At 39.3% G+C, this 12,686-nt stretch overlaps 1 protein-coding gene across 5 annotated transcripts in view; it reads left to right on the plus strand.

Annotated features, from left to right (window-relative positions):
• Positions 1 to 12,686, plus strand: part of NRF1 (nuclear respiratory factor 1) — a 135,303-nt gene that overhangs the window by 18,949 nt on the left and 103,668 nt on the right. The window contains exon 2 of one of the 5 annotated variants that reach the window (XM_088834664.1): positions 1,249 to 1,286. The exons of the other annotated variants lie outside the window; for them this stretch is intronic. The gene's annotated coding sequence lies outside the window, so the exon portion shown is untranslated. The remainder of the gene's footprint in view (positions 1 to 1,248; positions 1,287 to 12,686) is intronic. 5 annotated transcript variants of the gene reach the window in all.

A 12,686-nucleotide genomic window follows, 5' to 3' on the forward strand; every position in this document is an offset into this window, starting at 1 on the left:
GGTAGAATATCCTTTCATACCTACATTAAAATTACTTTTCATTTTCTTCTAGTCAAAATATAAGAATAAAAATATATTTTCCTAAAAAAAAAAAAAAAAGTGCCCAGCACTAAATCCAAGTATGATCAAGCTGATGCAGAAAGCACCTTTCATTATCCATAGTCTGCATATGATGCTTGTCATGATTCTTATTTCCATACAAAATCTAGTGTGAATCAGCACCCCCTTGAGTTTTTTTGTTTTGTTTTTTCTATGATGATGACACAAGTCTTCATCATCCTGTGTTCTTCTGCAATGGGGTTTTTTAAGCCAAATTTCAGAATATTATGTTTATGCTTGTTAAAATTTATCCTGTGAGATTTTACTCATTCATTTAGGCTGTTTGAGTTTTTTGGAATTTGATTTTACCCTTCAAGTGCAGACTTTCCTATCTCTTGCATCTCTAGTTATCCACCTATTTGATTAACATATCTTTTCTGTTTCTTTTCAGTTTCCAAAACAATTGTTCCCTTTTTTTCCCCACTTGTCTTTCTCAGTGGTAGATGCCATCTTGTGTTACTTTGATGAATATGTTTAGCTAAACATGAACCTCAGACAATAGAAAGACATACACATTTGCAGAGCCCCTAGAAAACTGTAGTGTGCTTGAATCATGTTGAACATTAAGAAGCTTTATAGATATTTTTCTTTGGCATTTATTAATTTTGATTATTCATTCTTTTGGTATTTTGAAGCCAATTCTGTGTTTTCAGCTTTCTCTAAACTTTTCTGTGTGCATTTGAAAAGCTTGCAAGTCCCAAGGACTGTGGCTATCGTGCCTAGTATATAACATGACCCTTGGGCCAATCTGTAAGGTAGAGGTCTTAACAGGAGGCTCATTCTTGGGTCTCAGTTTCCCAACTGCGTGATGGGAGATTTGAATAATCAGGGAGCTTTCACTGGTCCTCTGTGGAGTCCTAAGGAGTCTGGAGGAGTCCTAAGGAGGAGGGTACTGCAGGAGGTGAGGGGGATCAATACCTATGCTGTCAGCATTCCCTAGCTCCTCAATAGAAAGTGTTCTACTTTGGTCTTGAATTTTGAAGTTCTACATTGGATTCTGTTTAAAGAAAGTTCTCAGAGGACATTGGGCAGTTTTGATGGTCTATATATGAATCTCTCTGATTCCATTAGCTTAGAGGTCACCCTCAGGTTTTTCATTCACTGAAGGGGGAGAGGGGCTTATCATGCCGTTTGTCTTTTCTTTCCCAGATCTGGGATTCCCCACTCACCATCCCCCCATTGTAAAAGTAAGTACATAAAAGGAGAAAAAAATCTGTAAAAAGTCTTCATGATGCCATTGTGCACAGCAGAAAAGCATTCTTGACAGCTTCAATGTACCTTTCTAGATTCTTTTGTTTTTCCATAATCATATCTGTAACTTTTGTTTTTCAAATGAGACCACATTCATTCTAGCAGATTTTTTACCCTGTTTTTTTGTTTTTGTTGTTTGTTTGTTTTGTTTATTTGTTTTTCCAGTTTACAGCAGTATATTGTGGACATTTTTCTGTGTCAGTGCCTATCAGTCTACTTCATCCTTTAATACTTACTTCTGTAATATTTCTCTGGCCAGTGACCTGTAACTAAACTAAATCAGAGGAATATTCCTTGTTGCCCAATACGTGGAATCTGTTCTAAAGTATGAACCTACTTTTATTTACATCTTATTACTGGTGTACTCATTTTTTTCAGTAGTTTACTCTTTATTAACTCTTTTTGGGGGTTGTGATATTTTTTTATTTTTTTCCAGTTGCTTCTCTTTCCTCTGGTTAGATTATACATCACGACCTCAGAAGTATTATCCCAGTGAAGCTATAGATACAGATAACCCTTTTGTTTTAGGCAATAGCTCTAATTTAGTGTCCCCTTTAATAGTTACAAGACTGTTCTTAAGAATAAAATCTTGGCAGACAGAATTATACATTTATTCCAGTATATTACTACTGATGAGAAAAGCAGTTAGTTGACTTGTTTTGAGCTTAGTTCTAAGCGCCTAGGAAGGTGGGAGACAAGCAGCTTTTGGTGGTTTGACAGGCCGCTGCAGGGTGTCTGTTGTGGCCAGGACTAAGCCGCTGCTAATAAATGTATATGGTAAATTACATTTGATGATTCCTTTCCCCCTTTTGTTTCTTAGAATTTTTTTAAAGATCATGTTGAGAAATTGGTAGTGAGAAAAATATTTATTTTTTTATTCTTATAGGATGGTTATTACCTTTTTTGTACAGTGTTCTGTTATTTTTCAAATAACTTCTAAACATGCAACATTTCTGTAGTCATGGAAAAATTTTGGTGATTTTTTTTGAGCAGGAAATATAGTGTAAATTTTTTAAATAGCTTATATTTCTTTAGAAACTTAGGATAGCATTTCTCCCTCGTCTTTTAACTTTAGGCATATCTTGTACAGGTTAAACAAATTCTAAAATGGAAATGTTATTCCCAGTTTGAAGTGAAGTCATTTTAATTTTATATTCAACCACTTTGCAAATTTTATTCTTGAAACATATGTGCTTTTTTACTTTTCTCTAACTTTCTTTCCTTATCTAGGATTCTAAGATTTTAAAGCTTTGATTATATGCTAGTCTAGTTTTAATTTTGGAAGGAATTCAATATATAATTTGTTTTGATAGATTATGTAAATATGGAGATTTTTATTTTTGAATAGGTACTATTCAGATTTAGATGTCTGACACTGAAGTGTTTATGGTAGGGACCATTATTTTGCTATTTAGAAAGTTTGTTTATTATTATTTATTTATACAGAATCTCTTTGAGTATTCTTTGTCTTAAAATGTATTTCGTATGTTATTGTCCAATTTAGGAGGTTCTGATTTCTCATTCATTCAGTAAACAAATTTGATTATTGGGAGCCTTGAACAGTTCTAGGTGCTGGGGATAACACTGAATAAAACAAAAATCTTTGCCCCTATGAGTTTACTTTCTAATGGGTTGAATAAAAAGATAAATATTCCAAGGGGAAAATTATGTCACCTTGAGATTGTCCCCATATCTTTCAGACAGTTAATCCTCAAACATACCAAGGCTGCAGTGGAAACCTGGGCTGGATATATAACGGACTTTTGACTGACAATGATCATTGATTGCAATTTGAATGTAAATACAGGCATCCAGTTGCAAGAGTTGGACACAACTTAGTGACTCAACAACCACTGGTCATATTTACTGTCTGTTCCCTTTCATACCACTTCCATTTTCACAATTGTGTTAATTCTTAGTGAGGATCTAGTGCTTTACAGTTAAAAAATACTTTCACGTTTCATTTTTTAAAGTGGCTATGGCATAATAATTTTGGTTGAACCATATGAAATTGCAGATGTTTTGGATCTTTAAAAAGCAGTTTCACATTGTTCAGTCTAATACTGTGCTGTGTGTGTGCTTAGTCGTATCTGACTTTGTGACCCCATGGACTGTAGCCTGGCAGCCATGCTCCTCTGTCTATGGAATTTTCCAGGCAGGAACGCTGGAGTGGGTTGCCATTCCCTTCTCCAGGGGAATCTCCTGACCCAAGATCGAACCAGCGTCTCCTCCATCTCCTGCATTGCAGGTGGATTCTTTATCGCTGAGCCACTGGCAAAGCCCAGTACTGTGTTGTACCTACCTTTAAAAACAAGAAGATATGAACATGTTTTATAAAAGTAAAGCACTATTATGCACACTGACAAACCTTGAATTTTGTTTCTGTCTCTCATTTACTATTTGCTTTAGAACAGTTACTTAACCTCATTGTGCCTCACTTCATCATGACAGCGATCCTAGAGTCATGAGGATTACATGACACATTATAATGTCATTACATATGTAAAAGTCCTTAGAAAAGCACCTAGCATATAGTTAAGGCTCAATAAGTGTTAGCTATTATTACCATTACTACCCTAGAGGTAGGCATTATCCTTGTCAGTTTTGGAGATTATCAAACAGAAGCTCATAGAGATTTTATGATTTTATTCCAAGGTTATGCAACTAGAAATCAAAACCAAGTGTTACTGATTCCAAGTTCTGGCTTCTTTTTGCTTACACTACAGCTATCAGGGAAAGAAAGAAAAGAAAAAATAAGAAGAAAGAAAGACTATTCATATAGTAATTTGTAGAGTATATCCTTGAATCTCTCCAACGTTGTTACTTACCCTGTTTTCATAGACCGTTTTGATATCCATAAAGAAAAATATTTGACAGAAATCTGATAGGATAAGTAATTGTGATCTAGTGTTACATGTTGCCTTAGAAAGGGTAATAGGGGCACTTTTATAGCTGATTTGTCCAGAAATGAATGAACCCAAATAATAAATGTTTACCTCAGTATTTTTAAGAATGCAAGTGCAGTTCTTAATTATATTCTTCCAAAAAGGAGCAAAATAAATGTTAAAGAGCTTTTAAAAGCACCTAAAAACAGTTTAAAAAATAGCACACTTAAGCCTCCAGTTCACAACATGCCACTCCACAGTTTCCTGTGGGTATATAATGGACATCTCAGTTGTTCCTCTGACATTCATTCCCATCCCAGTAAATAGCTATTAAGTTCTTCCAGTTGCTCAAACCAAAAACCTTGGAATCATTTTTAGACTACTCTCTTTTACTCAATTCGGAGAAGGCAATGGCAAGCCACTCCAGAACTCTTGCCTAGAAAATCCTATGGATGGAACAGCCTGGTAGGCTGCAGTCCGTGGGGTCGCTAAGGGTCGGACACGACTGAGCGACTTCATTTTCACTTTCACACATTGGAGAAGGAAATGGCAACCCACTCCAGTGTTCTTGCTTGAAGAATCCCAGGGATGGGGGAGCCTGGTGGGCTTCCATCTATGGGGTCACACAGAGTCGGACACGACTGAAGTGACTTAGCAGCAGCAGCAGCAGCATCCCAATTGTCAGGAAATCCTGACAGCTGTATCCTCAAAACATGCAGAATCTAACTACTTCTTATCACCTCTGATGCTGCTGTCCTGGTCCAAGCCATGCTCATCTTGCAGAAACCTTATAATTTGTCTTCCTGGTTCCACCCTTTCCTCTCTTCAGTCTACCCTCAAATACCAGCCCAGAAAGTCAGTTTACATCTTCACCCTTGCTCAAAACCTTCCAAAGATTTTCCATCTCATTCAGAGTAAAATCCAAAGATCTTATGTAACCTTCAAGGTCCCACAAGCCTGACCGTGGCTAATCTCATTGCTTCTTCTCCCCGAGCTTGGGTTGCTTCAGGTTTATGGGCCATTTTGCCTTGTGCACTCTTCCCCCACATGTTTCATGCTGTCTCCTTCACTTCCTACAGATCTGAGCTCAGATATGGTCAGAAAGGCATTTCTTGGCCTGCAGCCTCTCTTGTCCCCACCTCTCCACTCCCTAAAATATTGTGTATATATTTGTTTAGTTTATCTCCTTCTGGTAGGATGTAAAATCCAAGAAGGGGAGGACTTTTAAAAAAATTAATTGCTCTTTCCTCTGTGTCTGCATCAATGCTTGACACACAGTAGGTGATTTGTACGCATATGTTGATTGAATGATTTGAATTTCTTGGCAAGTCATCTCAGTTCTTCTTCCACTGCATTTGATATTATTGACTTCTCTCATTTACCCTCCATGACGCTTACTATTTCCTGATTCTGATTTTTTCCTTCCAGCTTCTTATTTGTCTTCACCTGTTGTTTTTTTCCCTTCCTCAGTATGTTCCTTTGAATAGTCTCCTTTGCTTCTTTTATCACCCACTTGACATTAATTATTCCTGGTCAGTTTTATTCATGCTCTGTGCTTTCATTACCATCTCATTTTTGATGAGTCTCAAGTTACACCTGCATCAGAGGCATCCGTGCATCACAGCTCCAGATCTGGGTATCTCTTTGGACAGTTCCTGTAAATATTGTCATGCACTGTCCTCCTCTGCAAATCTGCTGTTTTACTCTTCTACCTTGGTTAATAAGCCACTCTTTAACCAGGCCAGAACACTGGTGTCATCCTGGATTTAGCTTTTCTTCACTGTTCTCATCAAGTTGTTCACTAAATCCTTTCCGTTTTCACCGCCTACATATTTCACACATGCTCTCCGTCTCCACTTTCTTAATTCAGGACCCCATTAGCCCTCCCTCATTGACCATTGAATTCGTTACCGGACCAGTGTGACTGCCTCTAGCCTCAGTCCTCTCCAAGTGATTCTTCACACACCTGGGAGGACTGTTTGCTCCTTACCACCTTTAGTAATGCTTCATCCTGTAGTCTAGAACCCTACGGGTGACCGGGAGTTACTGCAGTGGGCTTTCATGACTTGTGGTTATTTCTAGACTGAACCGATAAATTCTCTCTCAAAAGTATTGCTAACATTTGCGTTTTCAAATAAACTACGTGATTTATGGGTTTCCCTGGTGGCTCAGCTGGTAAAGAAGCTGCCTGAAATGCACTAGACCTGGGTTTGATCCCTGCGTTGGGAAGATCCTCTGGAGAAGGGAAAGGCTACCCACTCCAGTATTCTGGCCTGGAGAATTCCATGGACTGTATAGCCTGTGGCGTCATGAAGAGTCGGACACGACTGAGCGGCTTTCACGTTCAAGTGACTTATAGTATACTCTTCATAATTTGTTTTTCTGAATGGATAAAATTATCCTGTAGTAGAGGTTCCCCTCCTCTTCCCCTCCCCTCCCCCCACCACTTCCCTCCCAGACCATCCCTCCCTTCCTTCCTTTGGTTGTTATAAATGGATCTTCCATAATATTGAGTACCACTGAACTATAAGATGAAGTACAAATTATTTTGCACAGTAGATAAGGCCCCCACCATCTGGCTTCCCCCTAGCCGAACCTCTGGTATACTGCTTGCTTGGTCATGCGCCATATGTTACACTGTTTCCTCTGCTCTGACTACTTCCACCCCACCCTCCTTCCAGTGACACCTCTCAAATAGCTACTTCTGTAACATCTTTCCTGATCAGAATAAAATCCAAACTCCTTTCCAAGGCCTATAAAGGCCTTACTTGATTTTTTCCAATCTTATCTCCCTCTACTCTTTCCTTTTTCACCAGACTCTTTCTCTGACTACCTCCTTACCCATTCAGGTCACAAATGAAATGTGCTTCATCAGAGACCACCCCCCTCCACAGCCATTTTCTTATCATATTGCCTTATTTTATCCTTTGCATAGCAGAAATTCTTATTTTTTCCTTTATGTCTTTATTGTCATGGCTCCTTCCTCTGGAATGTAAGTTCTTTGAGATGAGACTCTGCCTTCTTGCTTATCACTGTGTCTCTTTCCCAGAACCTGGTTCCCAGTAAATTAAAAAAAATTTTTTTTAATTGGAGTATAGTTGATTTACAGTGTTGTGTTTCAGATGTACAGCGAAGTGTACAAGTTATATATATATACATATATCCACTCTTTGTCTTTTCCCATATAGGTTGAGAATTGGAGTATTCCTGCCATATCAGTAAACAAGGATGTCACAGTCATCAGCAATTTCGACCCTCCAAATGTGAATTTCTGAGCCCTAAGGGGAACCAGGAAGGAAAATAATACCTGTGATCTGGCAGCCATGAGGCTGCAGCCACTCCCTACAGTGAGCACTGAGGAAAAACACAGCATACTGGCCCAAATAGCTGAGATGCGTATGAAAGGAATGATTTTAATGAGCCCAGACTCTTGCATCTTCCCATACATAGAAAAGGGAAAAGTGCCAAATTCTTTAACTTGAGATAACCAGTTTTCTTTAATTCACAAAAGTACTTTTTGATGTTCAGACTACCTGCCCTTTGTTTCAGACTTCTGTGTAACCTGACTCTCTGCGCCCCCCACCTCCTTGGAGCAGTTCTTTCAGGGTTATTTGAGATGCTGTCTCCTGGGCTTGAAGTCCTCAAAATTCCCGCTGAATAAAACATAACTCTCAACTTTAAGACTGTGACTGTTTTTTAAGTCAACAGGCTCATTACTGAGTAGAGTTCCCTGTGCTGTACAGTAAATCCTTATTAATTATTTTATATATAGTAGCGTGTATATGTCAATCCCAGTCTCCCAATTTATTCTCCCCCCTTACCCCTTGGTAACCATAAGTTTGTTGCCTACATCTATAACAATTTCTGTTTTGTAGATAAGTTCATTTGTACCCCCTTTTGTTCAGTCGCTAAGTTGTGTCCAACTCTTTGCAACAGGCTACTGGCCCAGATAGTTGAGATGCATATGAAAAGAAAGATTTCAGTGAGCCCAGACTGCATGGACTGCAGCATTCCAGGCTTTCCTGCCCTTCACTATCTCCTGGAGTTTGCTGAAATTCATGTCCATTGAGTCAGTTATGCCATCCAACCATCTCATCCTCTGTCTCCCCCTTCTCCTCCTGCCCTCAGTCTTTCCCAGCATCAGGGTCTTTTTCAGTGAATCGGCTCTTTGCATCAGGTGGCCACAGTATTGGAGCTTCAGCTTCAGCATCAGTCCTTGCAATGAATTCAGGGTTGATTTCCTTTAGGATTTACTGCTTTGGTCTCCATGCTGTCCAAGGGACTCTCAAGAGTCTTCTCCAGCATCTCCTTTTTAGTTTCCACATAACAGCAATATAGTATGATATTTGTCTTTCTCTGTCTGACTTGCTTCTCTCAGTATGAAAATCTCTAGGTCCATCCATGTTGCTGCATGTGTCATTTTATTCTTTTTTATGACTGAGTAATATTCCATTATATAGATGTACCACAACTTCTTTATCCATCCGTCTGTCGATGAGCATTTAGGTTGCTTCCATGTCCTGGATATTGTAAATAGTGCTGCAATGAACATTGGGGTGCATTTATCTGTTAAATTATGGTTTCCTCTAGATGTATGCCTAGGAGTGGGATTAATGGATCTTATGGTAGCTCTGTTTTTAGTTTTTTGAGGAACCTCTATACCGTTCTCCATTCTCCATTTCCACCAACAGTGTAGGAGAGTTCCCTTCTTCCCATACCCTCTCCAGCATTTATTGTTTGTAGATTTTTTTTTAATGATTGCCATTCTGATTGGTGTGAAGTGATACCTCATTGTAGTTTTGATTTGCACTTCTCTGATGATTAGGGATGTTGAGCACATTTTCATGTGCTTTTTAGCCATCTATGTGTCTTCTTAAATATTTGTTGATTGATTGGATTATCTACCCTCTCCTTTTTATACATTGAGTCTTAATTGCTATTAGAGTTTGCAATCTCCAGTGCTGTAATTAGCAGGCATTGTAAATGGTCAGGGCAGTCCAGGAGTGGACATCTTGAAGAGATCTTGTTGGTAAAGAGCATATTCTTCTCCCTCCAGTTAGTCAGTTGTTGCCAGTTTGAAATGATAATAAAAAATAGCATTTAATGGAAGTGGGGGGCGTTCTGCTGCTGCTGCTGAGTCGCTTCAGTCATGTCCGACTCTGTGTGACCCCATAGACAGCAGCCCCCTAGGCTCCCCTGTCCCTGGGGTTCTCCAGGCAAGAACACTGGAGTGGGTTGCCATTTCCTTCTCCAGTGCATGAAAGTGAAAAGTGAAAGTGAAGTCGCCGAGTCCTGTCTGACTCTTAGCGACCCCATGGACTGCAGCCCTTAATTACTTCATTTCATTTAATCCTGACATTAACACTATGAGGAAGGTATTAATACATTATTACCAGTTTATAAATAGGGTAACTGCTGTACATGGAGAGGTTAAGTGTAACCGCTCTAGCAAATGACAGAACTGACTCTCCAGCCCAAGCTCTAACACAGTACTGGCTTACCCAGATAGTATTGATTTTTTAAGAAAAGTCAGAAATCTGGAACTTTTATTCTGTTTCCCTATTTTAAAATGTTGGCAATTCGTTCACACTAAAAAACCAAACAAAAAACAGTGCAAACCAAACAAAACAGGTATGAGGGGCTGCTTTGGTTTAAATGGTTTCTCTGAATAGACCTGGAACTGCTTATAATCCTACCCTTAAGATTCTGGTACTCCAGTGCTGGATGGATGGTTGCAGGGACAGATGGCAACAGTCATTTCTGACTCTGCTTCATTTTCTTGCTCCACAGTAAAATAAAGCAAAATAATGTCTTACGTTTCTGCAGCATATTGCAGTTACAAGGTGTTTTCATATACATTGTTTGACTTTTTAAATTTCAATTGATGCTGCCACCATCAAACTGTACGTATGTGTCCTTTAGCCTTCAGTTTCACAGTGGGTCAGAGGAAGTAAAATGCAGGAAGTAAACCAGGAAGTGATGAGTGTTAGGCTTACTGCTTAGCCTGCTTTTCAATATTAATCAGTATTGCTGTTGCCCCACTGATCTTATTATGTGCAACTCCATGTGTGAGAAAGCATGCTTTAAGGGTTATTTATTTTAAATTAATGAGACAATACAGTATCCATAAATTATGCACAATTTATGGAAAATGCATTCAGTACTGGGATTTTGGTTTTTAGATTTTGACCCTTCTGCATATACTTAATTTCTAGTGACTAATCTGGTTCCCATTTTTACATGGTTTTTAAAAATTTCTAAATTTACACAAATAATAATCTATGCAAATAATAATTTATATAAATAGTAGGGACTTTCATACCATTTAAGATTCAATTTAAAATATTTTTTATAAAATGGTATAATGATTACAAGCATTAAAATGTGAGCTCAGTTCTTCATTTTTTCCCCCAAAAAGTCAGTCCTTTGTCCTCTTTTTTAAAACAAAAGAAAACAGCAACAATTTTGTTCTCTTTCCACCTTTTGGAAGTGGGAGTGGGTAGTTAGCTAAATAAGTCATTTAATACAAACGAAGAAAAACATGAAGCCAGTTGACCACCCTGGTGTTCACGGAAGACAGTGGCTTTGAAAGACATTGCTTTGGCAGCTTATGAGGTACATTCATTCCTGTGGCAGGGAAGAATGCTGTCAGGTCTCTCAGTTTGTAGAAACAATTCTTTCACTAGTGGTAAAGAACCTGCCTGCCAGTGCAGGAGACAGAGATGTGGGTTCGATCCCTGGGTCGGGAAGATCCCAGGTCAGGAAGTGGGGCACAGCAATCCACTCCAGTATTCTTGCCTGGAGAATTTCGTGGACAGAGGAGTCTGGCTTGCTACAGTCCATAGCGTTGCAAAGTGTGGGACATGACTGAAGCAGCTGAGCACACACACGAAGGCAGTGATGGTGGGCGTTGAAGGGTGAGGGGACTGGAAGGCATATTAGAGGGACTGGGATGAGTGACTGCAGATGCAGTTGGAAAAATCAATTTGATGTGCATGTTTTATAATGCAAATTCACTGGCCTCTCAGTTCAGTTCAGTTGCTCAGTCGTGTCCAACTTAGTGACCCCATTGACTGCAGCATGCCAGCCCTCCCTGTCCGTGACCAACTTCCAGAGTTTACTCAAACTCATGTCCATGGAGTCAGTGATGCCATCCAACCATCTCATCCTCTGTTGTCCCCTTCTCCTCCCACCTTCAATCTTTCCCAGCATCAGGGTCTTTTCTAGTGAGTCAGTTCTCATCAGGTGGCCAAAGTATTGGAGTTTCAGCTTCAACATCAGTACATCCAGTGAATATTCAGGACTGATTTCCTTTAGGATGAACTGGCTGGATCTCCTAGCAGTTCAAGGGACTCTCAAGAGTCTTCTCCAACACCACAGTTCAAAACCATCAATTCTTTGGCCCTCAGCTTTCTTTATAGTCCAACTCTTACATCCATACATGACTACTAAAAAAACCATAGCTTTGACTAGATGGACCTTTGTTAGCAAAGTAATGTCTCCACTTTTTAATATGCTGTCTAGGTTGGTCATAGCTTTTCTTCCAAGGGCAAGTGTCTTTTTATTTCATGGCTGCAGTCACCCTCTGCAGTGATTTTGAAGTCCCCCAAAATAAAGTCTGACACTGTTTCCATTGTTTCCCCATTGGTTTGCCTTGAAGTGATAGGACCAGATGCCATGATTTTAGTTTTCTGAATGTTGAGTTTTAAGCCAACTTTTTCATTTTCCTCTTTGACGTTCATCAAGAGGCTCTTTAGTTCTTCTTCACTTTCTGCCATAAGGGTGGTGTCATCTGCATATCTGAGGTTATTGATATTTCTCCCGGCAATCTTGATTCCAGCTTTTGCTTCATCCAGCCCAGCGTTTTCATGATGTACACTGCATATAAGTTAAATAAGCAGGGTGACAATATACAGCCTTCCCAATTTGGAACCAGTCTGTTGTTCTATGTCTGGTTCTAACTGTTGCTTCCTGACCTGCATACAAATTTCTTAGGAGGCAGGTCAGGTGGTCTGGTATTCCCATCTCTTTCAGAATTTTCCACAGTTTGTTTTGATCTACACAGTCAAAGGCTTTGGCATAGTCAATAAAGCAGAAGTAGATGTTTTTCTGCAACTCTCTTGCTTTTTCCATGATCCAACGGATGTTGGCAATTTGATCTCTGATTCCTCAGCCTTTTCTAAATCCAGCTTGAACATTTGGAAGTTGACGGTTTGTGTACTGTTGAAGCCTGGCTTGGAGAATTTTGAGCATTACTTTGCTAGTGTGTGAGATGAGTGCAATAGTGCGGTAGTTTGAGCATTCTTTGGCATTGCCTTTCTTTGAGATTGGAATGAAAACGGACCTTTTCCAGTCCTGTGGCCACTGCTGAGTTTTCCAAATTTGCTGGCATATTGAGTGCAGCACTTTCACAGCATCATCTTTTAGGATTTGAAATAGCTCAACTGGAAT

Source organism: Moschus berezovskii, chromosome 3, assembly GCF_049115385.1.
Source record: "Moschus berezovskii isolate FMDL1 chromosome 3, NW_MosBer_1.0, whole genome shotgun sequence".
Classification (NCBI taxonomy): Eukaryota; Metazoa; Chordata; class Mammalia; order Artiodactyla; family Moschidae; genus Moschus; species Moschus berezovskii.